This window comes from Lissotriton vulgaris, unplaced genomic scaffold (assembly GCF_964263255.1).
Source record: "Lissotriton vulgaris unplaced genomic scaffold, aLisVul1.2 SCAFFOLD_989, whole genome shotgun sequence".
In the NCBI taxonomy this organism is placed as follows: Eukaryota; Metazoa; Chordata; class Amphibia; order Caudata; family Salamandridae; genus Lissotriton; species Lissotriton vulgaris.
The window spans coordinates 469,026-481,476 of record NW_028249043.1 but is presented as its reverse complement, the minus strand read 5'-3'; positions in this window follow the sequence as shown (position 1 = coordinate 481,476).

Below are 12,451 nucleotides of genomic sequence, written 5' to 3'. Positions count from 1 at the left end.
AACATAAGAGGCCACTAGGCTTATGTGGCACTGAAGCACTAATGTATGTGGCAGGATTGAATACCACATCACCTGGTGATGGCTGATGCCAGCTTCCTATGTGGTTCTCTGTGTACTGCTGAATCAAGAACCACCACTGGCAGCTTAAGAGGCCTCTGTAACTCACCCAACCTTCATGTCAGCCCCCATGCAGTATCTTCGTTAAAAAATAAATTAAAAAAAAAACTCTGCAAAAAACAGAGTTGCTTGGACCTATCCATGTAGGCCAGAGGGATCCACTCCTCCTGGTGTGTGCAAGTTCCTAATTATGGTTGCATTTCCTTTCTTAGTATCACCATATTTTTTTTACCCCTGATGGCTAAGTAAAGTAAATAAAGATAGCGAGCCAATGTTAAAAATTATAGCAAATGGTTTTGTTTAAAGTAAATGAAAAATGGGTTGAAATTGCCGATAATTCTCTCTGGGAAAGATGGCAACCCTAAGGACCCCATCCAAATCTGACCTGTGCCCAAGAAAGTTTAAACAAATGGGCGGTGTTTTTTTTTGGGGGGAGGGGGTGGAAACACCACACAAGCCAAACAACAAAGAGAAAATGTCCCATTGCCTTTTAAATTCTTATGTTTCGACTCCAGTGCTGGTTTGTAGGCTAGGAGGGTGCACCTTCTGTGGCTGCTGATGGATCCTGGCTGGAGCAGCTCTGACATGGAGGCAGGGTCCTGACTTGCTGGTGCTGTCAGGGCTTGGGAGGCGCCATGCAGGTTGGCTTCCATCAGGGTCACACTGGTGGCTGGATGGATCTTGGTGCAGGCGGTGACCTCTGACTCCAGTGAGAAGAGCTGTGTTGTGCTGGGTGTTTGGAAACACTGTTGTTCCGATGGCTGGCACAATGACATTCTTGCTGCTTGTTGAAAGAGAAGGGAAATACACAGAGAAAATGTCTATCTTTAAAGGATTTCCCTTCCAATTACTCCATAACAAAAACCGGGACATTTCTGTGTTCAATCAGAACACTATTCAAAACCCGGGACATTTATTCTATTTGGAGAAAAGTGTCGGGACACCGGGACACTTCTAAAAAACAGGGACCGTCTGGGGAAAACCAGGAAGTCTGGTCATGGTCACCCTACTCCCAGAACCTATTTGATGGCAGCGGCAGTGGTGACGCACAGCGGTAACACTACCAGTACGCCAAATGTGTGCCAAAGACATGCCTTCCTGCACCCCTTTGTACCTGGACCGCGTCCAGCACCAGGAATCAAGATTCTCCCTTTACCGACCATTACCCTGCTGCGCTCCTTCATGCTCATAACTCCCGGCTGCCACTCTCTGCACTGCTGCCATACTGCACCACACAACACGAGAAGAGTGTTCAATTGCACCTTCTGCAGGTTCTCATGCACTCTCCTGCACCCTACATCCACCACACACAACAACAGGATCCAGCACCTCACTCGCGCATGCTCACACTGACCAAACACCAACCAAACAAAGCGCCACACTCACATGCATGCTCCTCAAGACCAGCTCGCTCACCAAACATGCCAAGGAGATATCGGACCTACTGCACGACCAGTCTCGCACCTGCTTTTTCTCACAGAAACATGGCTAAACCCAACCTCAGCAGAAGACATTATTTCCGCCATTGTTTCCGCCATCCCAGCTGTCTACAAGATTGTTAGACAAGACCATCCGCACAACCCTGGAGGTGGAATTGCCATCATATTCAAAGATACCGTCAGTTGCATCACCCACACGGACCCTCGCACCATCTATGTGGATCATCCCATGCTCAAGATCAACACCACAGCCAACTTCTTTCTGGGTCGAACCCTCGAATACAGACAACCTGAAGTCCAAACCAACTTTTCCAGTGACATCACAGACTTCGTCACACCTCTCATCATCAATGCCAGCATCTTCCCCTTCCTCAGAGATCTTAACTTTCACATAAAAGACTGCACTGATCCAGACTTCACTGCTTTTCTAGAAAACCTCGTAAGTCATGGCCTCACCCATCACATTACTGAACCCATTGACACCACCAGACACCTGTTAGACACAATATTCTCCTCAATCACCAACATTACAGTTGACAAGCCAGCAACTATGACCTGGACAGACACAATTTTTGCCACTTTCAGTATACTCAACCCCACTCCATCAAAGACCTACTGATCCAGAGGTTCCCCAACAACAGATACTCCACTACTCATAACACACAGTGGTTAAAACCACTGGTTGGTCAAGTTTTATAATTTTCACAAACTGTTAGGATTAGTTTTTTCAATACCTCTGTTCATTTATAACTAAACCTTCACAGATAAACCATTAGTTGGACTAGATGATGGTGATACTTAACATAAGTCAACCTTTTCTATACTTTAAAGTAAATAACCACAGACTCAAGAATGTTTTCACTCTTTATCTAAATTTCTGATGCATGTGAACATTCTTAATACAGTGCAGTCACCAGCATTCATAGGAGAGAAATTTCAGTTAATAAACAAAATACATTTATCTCAGACTTACACAAAAACAATACTCAAAGAGAGAGAATAGATAAAAGACATTAGCAAATAACAGAAATTTATAGTTACCAAGGATTGTGTAGAAGACCAACTCTTTGGCCAATGGGCAGGTGGGGGTCCCCTGCTATATATTCAGGAGACAAAGACTTTAGGACAGGAATCAGGACAGGATAGTTGACCTCTCTGACACTCTAGTCCTCCTCGAGATACTTCCACAATCTTCAGATCTAACCCAAATTAAATTAGGATAGAAAGTTCTGCTTCAGGTTCTGCTATCAGTTCTTCATCAGCAGCTCCCGCATCTCCCAGCATCAGCTTCTCTCCCAGCAGCAAGGCTTCACCATCTCCATCTGATAAACTAAAGCTCTCCTAATTATACCTTTCGTTCTGCATGTTCCAAAAACTAAAGTTTCAATATCGAGAAAATACGAAATGTAATTGGTCAGGGAAGAAGGGGGTCTTCATCACACCATGCTTACATGTCACAAGATTCAGTTAAACCATTGTTCATAAACCCATCCATTTACTTTTTATTCATAAACTTTATTCCCATGTGCTAAATGTAACAATATTGCAACAATTTTGACATTATTATGCATGGCAGACTTCGCGTTACTCAGCTAAATTCAGTTGTGCGAGAAAGGCCCAAATAGGCACTAATGATAAAAGTCAAAAGACAAATGTTAATTTCTCAAATATAGTGTTTGCACTGTATACCACCCACCTCTACTCTGTCCCATTTTATTTATTAAACTTTTTCCCGCATTAGAATTAGTAAAATAGCTTTTATTTCAGATAAGCAGATGCCATGCAGATGAGTTTTCAAGTTACCATTTTAATAGCTTCTGTTCATGCGCAAGAATTTCCCTCCAAGCATTAGTTTGTCATCCTACGTAGATGTAGTTGACGCATGCGCCAAAGAAATTTCCCGTATAAAGCGGTATTAGTCCTTCTTCAATGTTATCCACGTTAATACATGCATATGCAAGCTTCACTAACCCAAATATGTTCATGTGATTGTGTATTAGTTTCCACAAACCTTGTTAATAACTTGTTGGTAGGTTAACTAATCAGATTGCCTCCGAGCAAGTCTCCTTTCTCCAAGAACTTACCCCATCAATCCCCTCTCTGTTGGCATTTTGAGCCATCACAAAATTACCCATCCCTTCTTAGATGCCAACTTCAACATTTCTCAATTTCCTCTTCTTCTCTTATATTTTCATCATTTACTTCTTTTTTTTCTAATTGTTTCATTCTTTTATATAATTTCCATTTTATCTCTTCTAATTGAATTTCTTGTACCTCTCTCTTCTTTTCTTTCCTTTCCCATCTATACCTGCATGTATCCTTCTTTTTCACCTTTCCCCTGCAACACTTGTATGTGATCATTACTATTTACACTATAATCATTATTGCAACTACTGGTATAATTATTTGTGAAAGAAAGTCTTTCCAAAATCAGAAAACCAATTCCCTATTGAAGAGATACTCCTTGTTAGTCTTTCCCAAACACCGTCAACCTCCAGTTGGGTCAAATCTTCATGAATTCTTGTAATATTTTTAATATAACCTTTAATTTCTTTACTTTTGTCAGGACTGTAAGTGCAACAATTTAGAATTTTCAACATTTCACAGACTCCTCCTTCTTTTGCTAATAAAATATCAAGCGCAAGACGATTCTGTAAAATCATAGATCTTATTGCAACCATTTCTGTATTAATCATCATCATTAATCTCCAGCAGTAACAATCGAAAGACGTTCAACTATTGTTGACAATTAACACATTTTTTGCGAATTCAGAACGACTCCAACTGAGGGTATCAATAAACCAAATATACACCCCACTATTTCAGAAAAACAAGCTCTTTTAATTCGTGTTAGTCCTTTTGATATTTCATTGATTCCATTGGTTCTGTCCACATGGTAGATTTTTGGAAATACTATTCTAAAGCAACAGCTACCATACCACCTTGTAGGTAACCTATAATAGGCATTTTTCCCACACAATTCCTGGAAATACAGGATCAGTTTCCCCTTTTAGTCCCCATCCCCCTATAATAAGGAAGTTGTGTTCACATTCACTGGGAGCAATGAAAATAATATTATACTCTGTCTTTAACCTATGGAGGCAGAATTTTCCCCTTTTCACAAAGTCTAAGGGGTAAACAGACATAATATCGATTCCAAAATATCGATTGGACAAAATATCGAGTAAAAAATATAGACTGGACAAAATATAGACTAGACAAAATATAGACAACAAAAATATCGAGTAATATCGACTAGAATAGCCAAAATATCGAATCAAAAATATAGACTAGACATAATATAGACTAGATAAAATATAGACAACAAAAATATCTAAAATAAGGTAAGTTATTAATATTTAATAATATTTGTGTAATATAAATCTGTAGCGGGTTGTGGGTTTATAGGGGAATAGGGTGGGAAGTAATTTAATTATAAATAATTAATTATGTAAATTTAATTTATTGTTAATTAAATAATAATTGGTAATTAATTAAAATATAATTGTTAATTAATTTAAAATGAATAATTGATAAATAAATCATTTTTAGTAATTGATTTTCTGTAGCGGGTTGTGTGTTTACAGGGGAATAGGGTGGGAAGTAATTTAATTATAATTAATTAATTATGTAAATTTAATCTAATTGTTAATTAAATAATAATTGGTAATTAATTTAAATATAATTGGTAATTAATTAAAAATAAATAATTGATAAATAATTAAATTTTTGTAATTTATTTTCTGTAGCGGGTTGTGTGTTTATAGGGGAATAGGGTGGGAAGTAATTTAATTTTAAATAAATAAATGTGTAAATTATTAATATTTTTAAATTAATTATTAATTGGTAAATAATTAAAATTTAATTGGAAATTAATTTAAAATAATTAATTGGGAATAGTCATTTTCACCCCTACGCTATCCAACGCTTTCCCTACTGTTGCACCCACTGGAGTTGGAATAGTAATTTTTACCCCTATGCTATCCAACGCTTTCCCTACTGTAGCACCCACTGGAGTGGGAATAGTAATTTGTACCCCTACGCTATCCAACGCTTTTTCTACTGTAGCACCCACTGGAGTGGGAATAGTAATTTTTACCCCTACGCTATCCAACGCTTTCCCTACTGTAGCACCCACTGGAGTGGGAATAGTAATTTTTACCCCTACGCTATCCAACGCTTTCCCTACTGTTGCACCCACTGGAGTGGGAATAGTAATTTTTACCCCTACGCTATCCAACGCTTTCCATACTGTAGCACCCACTGGAGTGGAAATAGTAATTTTTACCCCTACGCTATCCAACGCTTTCCCTACTGTAGCACTCACTGGAGTGGGAATAGTAATTTTTACCCCTACGCTATCCAGCGCTTTCCCTACTGTTGCACTCTTTGGAGTGGGAATAGTAATTTTTACCCCTACGCTATCCAACGCTTTCCCTACTGTTGCACCCACTGGAGTGGGAATAGTAATTTTTACCCCGACGCTATCCAACGCTTTCCATACTGTTGCACCCACTGGAGTGGGAATAGTAATTTTTACCCCTACGCTATCCAACGCTTTCCCCACTGTTGCACCCACTGGAGTGGGAATAGTAAATTTTACCCCTACGCTATCCAACGCTTTCCCTACTCTTGTACCCACTGAAGTGGGAATAGTAATTTTTACCCCTACGCTATCCAACCATCTCTTTAATGTAGCACCCACTGGAGTGGTTACATTAAATTTAAACCTTTTGCTATGCTATGGTAAATATATTCTATATGTTTTATTAATAACATGTATTTAAATATATATATGTATTATTATTATTAATTTTTAAAGTGACATTAATTATGTAATAATGTTACATTTTTTAATATTTTAACACTGTTTATATTAAATATATTTAATATTATAATAGTTTTAACTTATTTTAAATACATAAAAAAATTATATTTTGACAGTCTATATTTTTAACACTCGATATTTTAAACTCAATATTTTTGTACTTACCTTAGTGAAGATAGAAAGTCGATATTATGTCCCTTGATATTTTGGCATCGATATTATGGCAACTCGATATTTTGGCAGTAGATATTATTTCAGTGATCCAGTCTAAGGACATCGCAGCATGAGCCTTGCTCTTTGCCTAAATTCCCTCTTTCTTACCCCATAGTGGTACATGGGTTTTCTGTTCAGCAGCTTTCTTTGTTAAATCCAGTCTCCTTTCTTTAACTACATTAAGAAACTCCTTTTCTTCTTCACGTAATATACATGTTAGATTATTCTTGTGTGCCTGCACCATACATATTAAGATCATTGTTAAAAAGAATTCACCAATGATCTGTTCATCCTCACAACTAAATACTGGATTCATATTCTTTCAAACATGTAATTCTGAAAACACTACAGCTAAGTTTGAATAAAAATACTGCAACTTTCCAGTTACATAAAATAAACTTGATAATACACTACATGACAGACCATATGTTAAAGGACTATTATGATATGTTACCCCTTCTGATACGGATGAGGATAATTCCATACAGACGTAACAATCACTAATCTCCATTGTATCTACATACTGAAACAACAACTTAGTAAAAACATTTAAAGATGAATCATTATTAGATCCATCATGAAGATACCTGCATTCATCTACTTGTTCTAATCCCATTTCTGTGTATGTGTCTTCTTTCTCGTTAGTGACTGTATTATTCCTATTATTAGCTACCAGTAATAAAGGTACCAGCAGTTAGAAATAACCATGTTAATATTAATAATGAAATGCTACATAAACAAACTTTAAGACATTTTCGTTTCCAACTTCATTTCGGTTGTCCAGTGACTTCAAATTCTGCCATTTTCCAATCTAAGGAAATATCCTTTTTCTCTTTTCTTCTTTATCTGTCTAATAGAGAAGAATGCGAACCTTTACTTAGGGTGGCTTTAATTTGCTTTTATCAATCTGAACAACAGAGGCTCTCTCTGATTCATCATGTAAATCTAAATTTTCAAATTCCTCAAGTATGATGTAGGTCCACTCAGGGGCCTTATATTTTCGATTCAAAACTCTCAATCTTGGGCTTCTTCATGTGGACTTTGCTATTGACTTCTTTGATTCAGTTTGACTTGTTCTGGATTCTTCCCTGATTTCTTAAATAATATTTTAGTCTTTTAATTCCACTTGGCCACTTATCACCCTTTCTAACTCTTTTGAGCCGAATTGCACTTTCACCTTCTCCAACCTTCTCTAAAGTTCTTTTATTTTCACTTTGCCAAGGCACAATTTGCTCTTGTTCTTCCTCACTTTCTGATTGTCTTTGTTCTGTATTTTCTGAAGTTTGATCTTCTTCTACCTGTACCTGTTCAGGTCTTATTGTTGTTATATCTTCTTCCGCCTCAACCTGTTCTTTTAATTGTAGCTGGTCCTGTTAAGGTCTTAATGTAATTTGTTCTTCTTCCGCCTGAAATTGTTCTTCTTCTTCTATCGGACCCTGCTCAGGTTTCCGTGTAGCTTTGTCTATTTCTTCCTGAGTGTGTTCTTCTTTACCTGTCTTTTCCTATCTATTTCCCTGTCTCTCCAGTGTAATTATTCTTCGTGTTTTGATAACAACTCCAGGTATTTCAATCACTGGTATCCACTCTTTCTGACTTGTGCTTGGTTGCTCTTCATTTATTTGAGCTTCTGACGTTTCAGCTTGTTAAGTAAATTGTTGCTCTTGCTGTTGAGATGGACTTGGTGCTCTTCTGGTATGGCTAGCATGAATACAATTGGGTAAATCTGCACACCTCACTGCTGTTGTAGTGACCAGTATGACTTGTCGTGGTTTATCCCACCTGGGTGCTAGACACGATTTCCTGGTGTGTTTCTTCACTAACACCCAGTCTCCAGGATTCAAATCATGCGCTTGACTTGGCTGTCTTGCTACTGCATCTTCTCTAACTTGATGAGAGACAGAACGCACCAGATCAGCCAATACCAGATCATCAGTTATATTCATCAATTTATTTTCAGGAATGAATGCTTGTTTCATTGCCCTTCCCATCAGTATTTCGTGTGGACTCAATCCTGTTTTTCTGTCAGGAATGCTTCTGAGACCCATCAATACAAGAGGTAGTGCATCTGGCCATTTCAGCATCATGGATGCACACACCTTTCCTAATCTTGATTTGATTGTGCCGTTAAGTTGTTCCACCACTCCAGAAGCCTATGGGTGATAAACACAGTGCAGATATTGTTCAATGTTAAATGCAGCACAGATTAATCAGATTATCTCACTATTATGAGGTACTCTATCTGATTCCAAAGTGACTGGTAGACTGAATCTCTGTATCAATTTCCTCAAAAATAATTTTGCAACTGTTAAACTGTCATTTCTTCTAGTGGGGAGTGCTTCCACCCATCTCGAGAACAAACACACTATGACCAGAACATATTTCAATCCGTTGCATGGAGGTAACTCAATGAAATCGAACTGCATCTTTCTACCTTTCCAATTATTCTCCAGCTAACCACTGTCTTTCTACTTGGGTTTTGCTGCTGACAGATTAAACATCATTGGCAAAGGTTCTCCGCGACTATCCTAAACTTTGGATAATACCAATTTTGTCTGAAAAGTCTGATCATCGCATCCCTGCCTATGTGTGTTGTCCTATGATATACTCTTGCCATTTCAGAGAGAAAGCGGTCTGGCATGACTGGTCTGCCATCTGAGTATACCCACACTTCATCTTCTGTCCTTTTTGTACAACCTGACCATATCCAGATGTCTCTCTCTCTCTCCTCAACTTCTTCCTGGAATAGTCTAACCTCATCCCATGTTTCTAATGCTGAGAAAAACATCAGTTGGGAGCTGGTTTCATTGTTTTCCATTTTCTTAGTTATTGCCAATTTGTTTCTTGCACAATATTGAGCAATTTGGTCAGCATATATATTTCCTGTCGTCACATAGTCGTTTCCAGACCACTGCTATTTCTTTAGGCAATTGTAATGTTTCCAATAATTCTTTCACATTTCTTCTATTTCTGATGGGAGATCCTGAAGAAGTCAGAAATCCCCTCTGCATCCAAAGCTGCCCAAAATCATGCACAACCCCAAACCATATAGACTATCTGTAAATATGGTTAGTCTCCAATCTTTCCCAATTTTACAAGCCTTTCTTAAGGCCACCAATTCGGAAACTTGTGCAGACTTGACTCCTTGTAAACAGGGTGCTTGAATAACTCCTGATATCTTGCATACAGCATATGCAGCACTTAGGCCTCCTTCTTCCACCCTCAACCATGACCCATCCACAAATAATACTTGATTTGATTCCGCCAAGGGTAATTCTTTTTGTATCTGGGCGAGGCTTTGTACACATTTCAGTCACATCCAAACAATCAGGATCTGCTTCATTTTTCACCTCTTCACAATATGGATCTGGTAACAAGGTAGCAGGATTCATCATTGTGCACCTTATCACTGTCACATTCTCTGCTCCCAAAATTATTCTTTCATACCTAGTCATCCGACTAGGAGTGAAGTGCTGTCTTTGAGTTCTTGTTAAAAGAATCTCAACTGAATGTGGCAGGTAAACATTAACTGGATGTCCCATCACAATCAATTCACTTTGCTCCAGACTCATACAAGTAGCAGCTACTGCCTTTAAGCAGCCAGGTAAAGCTTAAGCCACTGGATCCAAAGTGGCAGAGAAATACGCCACTGGACATCGGCTTAGTCCACGCCTCTGAGTCAAAACTGAAAGTGCAAAACTCTCTCTTCCACAACAGAATAATGCAAATTCTTTTGAATAGCCTGGCATCCCCAAGGCTGGCGCCTCACACAGACAATTTTACAACTTTACAAATGCTTCCAAACATTCATCATCCCAATCAATCAGACCTTTTGTTCTTTTCCAAGTCAATTGTATCAATGGCTCTACCAGGAGGAACAATCCATTTATCCACTGCCTACAGTACCTGACCACTTCCAGAAACATTCTCATCTCCTTCTGTGTCTGAGGTAGTTGTGTTTGCCTTATTATTTATCTCCTTTTGGGGGTCACTTTTCTAACTCCTCTTTCTATTGTGTGTCCTAAATACTTATCTTTTTATTGACAAAATTGCAGTTTCTCTGGAGACACCTTTTGTCCTCCTTCAGCGAAATGGTTCAGCAATGCAATTGTGTCAGTGACACAATCTTCTTGTGTCTTTGATGCCACCTGTAGGTCATCAATGTACTGAACCAAAACTGATTTCCTGGGCATAACTAATGTCTCTAGACACTTTTTTAAGATCTGATTAAAAATTGAAGAACTCTCTGTGTACCCTTGAGGAACTCAACATCATGCTAATACACGATCTTCAAACCGGAAAGCAAATAAATACTGGCTATTCGGGCGCAAAGGTATGGAAAAGAATGCTTGACACAAATCAATCACTGTGTACCAACTTGCATTCCAAGGTATCTGATAAAGGATCACTGCTGGATTTGGCACTACTGGGCAACAAGGCACTACAATCTTATCAATCGTATTAATCTTTTGTAAATCCTGCACTATCCTGAATTTACCACTAGGCTTTTTGAGTTCCATAATCGGCGAATTACAAGGACTACCCATTATTTCTTTCGGAATTCCTTGCTCAATCATTTGTTCAATCACTGGAGCAACCCCTGCTTTCACTTCTGGGCTCATTTTGTACTGTAGTGTCTTTGGATAAGCTGCACCTTCTTTCACCACTATTTTCACTTGATCCACATTTGTCATTAGCCCTATATCTGTTCCTGAAAAATTCCACATTTCTGGATTTACTGTGGTTTTCAGTTCTTCTGGCAATTTGCTTTCAGTCAATAATGAAAACATCTAATCTACTTCTGTCCCTTGCTTAGCTAACAACATCTTATACACAACATCCTCATCAGGTGTTTGAAAAGCATCACCATCGGGAGTACAATAAATTGTACAATTCATTTTGCACAATAGGTCCCTCCCTACCAAATTCACTAGGCTTGAATCGCATACCACAAACCGATGTATATCTTTAACATTTCCAATATGCACTTCCATTGGTCTTGTAACTGGGGTTCGAATCTGTTTGTTTGATACTCCTACAACTTGGATAGTCTCTCCCGAGAGGGGTAGGTTTGGTATGTCTGCGGTTCTCACAGTAGACCGAATAGCACCAGTGTCCAATAGAAAAGTGATGTCACTTCCTTCCACTTTTCCATCAATAAATGGACCTGTCTGATCTACCGGCAAAGATGTGCCAAGCAGGCACTCCTCTTCCTCCCCCCTCAGGCAACGTCATTGCATATAGTCCGAGTCATCTTCATCGTTCTGCAAAAAATATTGTGAAACCATAGGGGTATTCTTACCACTTTCTCCATGAAATCCGGTGTTCGCACTGTATTTTTGAATGTTCACATGGTTTGGCATAGGAGCTTGTGGCACCTGATACTGTGGAGTAACTACCTGCTGCTGCTGTTGCTGGTTTACAACCGCTTCATTCTACATCTGTGGATTTAAATTTTGATTTGCCCCATTATTATTCTGGATACTTTTACACTCGTTCTTCCAATGTCCATGCTTTCTGCACGCATGACAAGGAAACTTCTTCCTCACTTCCTCTCTACTCATTTGTCCTCATCCTTTACCAAAAGCGGAGATAAAAATATCGCCCTATTACAAGAGGGTGCTTACATGCATAATCGCATGTTAGCACCCTTTTTCCCAACGCCTCCCTTTGCATCTCCAATGAGATGCAAAGTGGGCATTACTGGGCATACCCCAGATGGACTACCTTGCAAATATCTGTGATGTTTACATCGCAATATTTACAAGGCATCCCAACTGATTTTAGCACACATTAGATTTGGCAAAAACAGCCATTTTCGCCAAAATCTAACATCTGCTAAAATCCTAATGTAGCC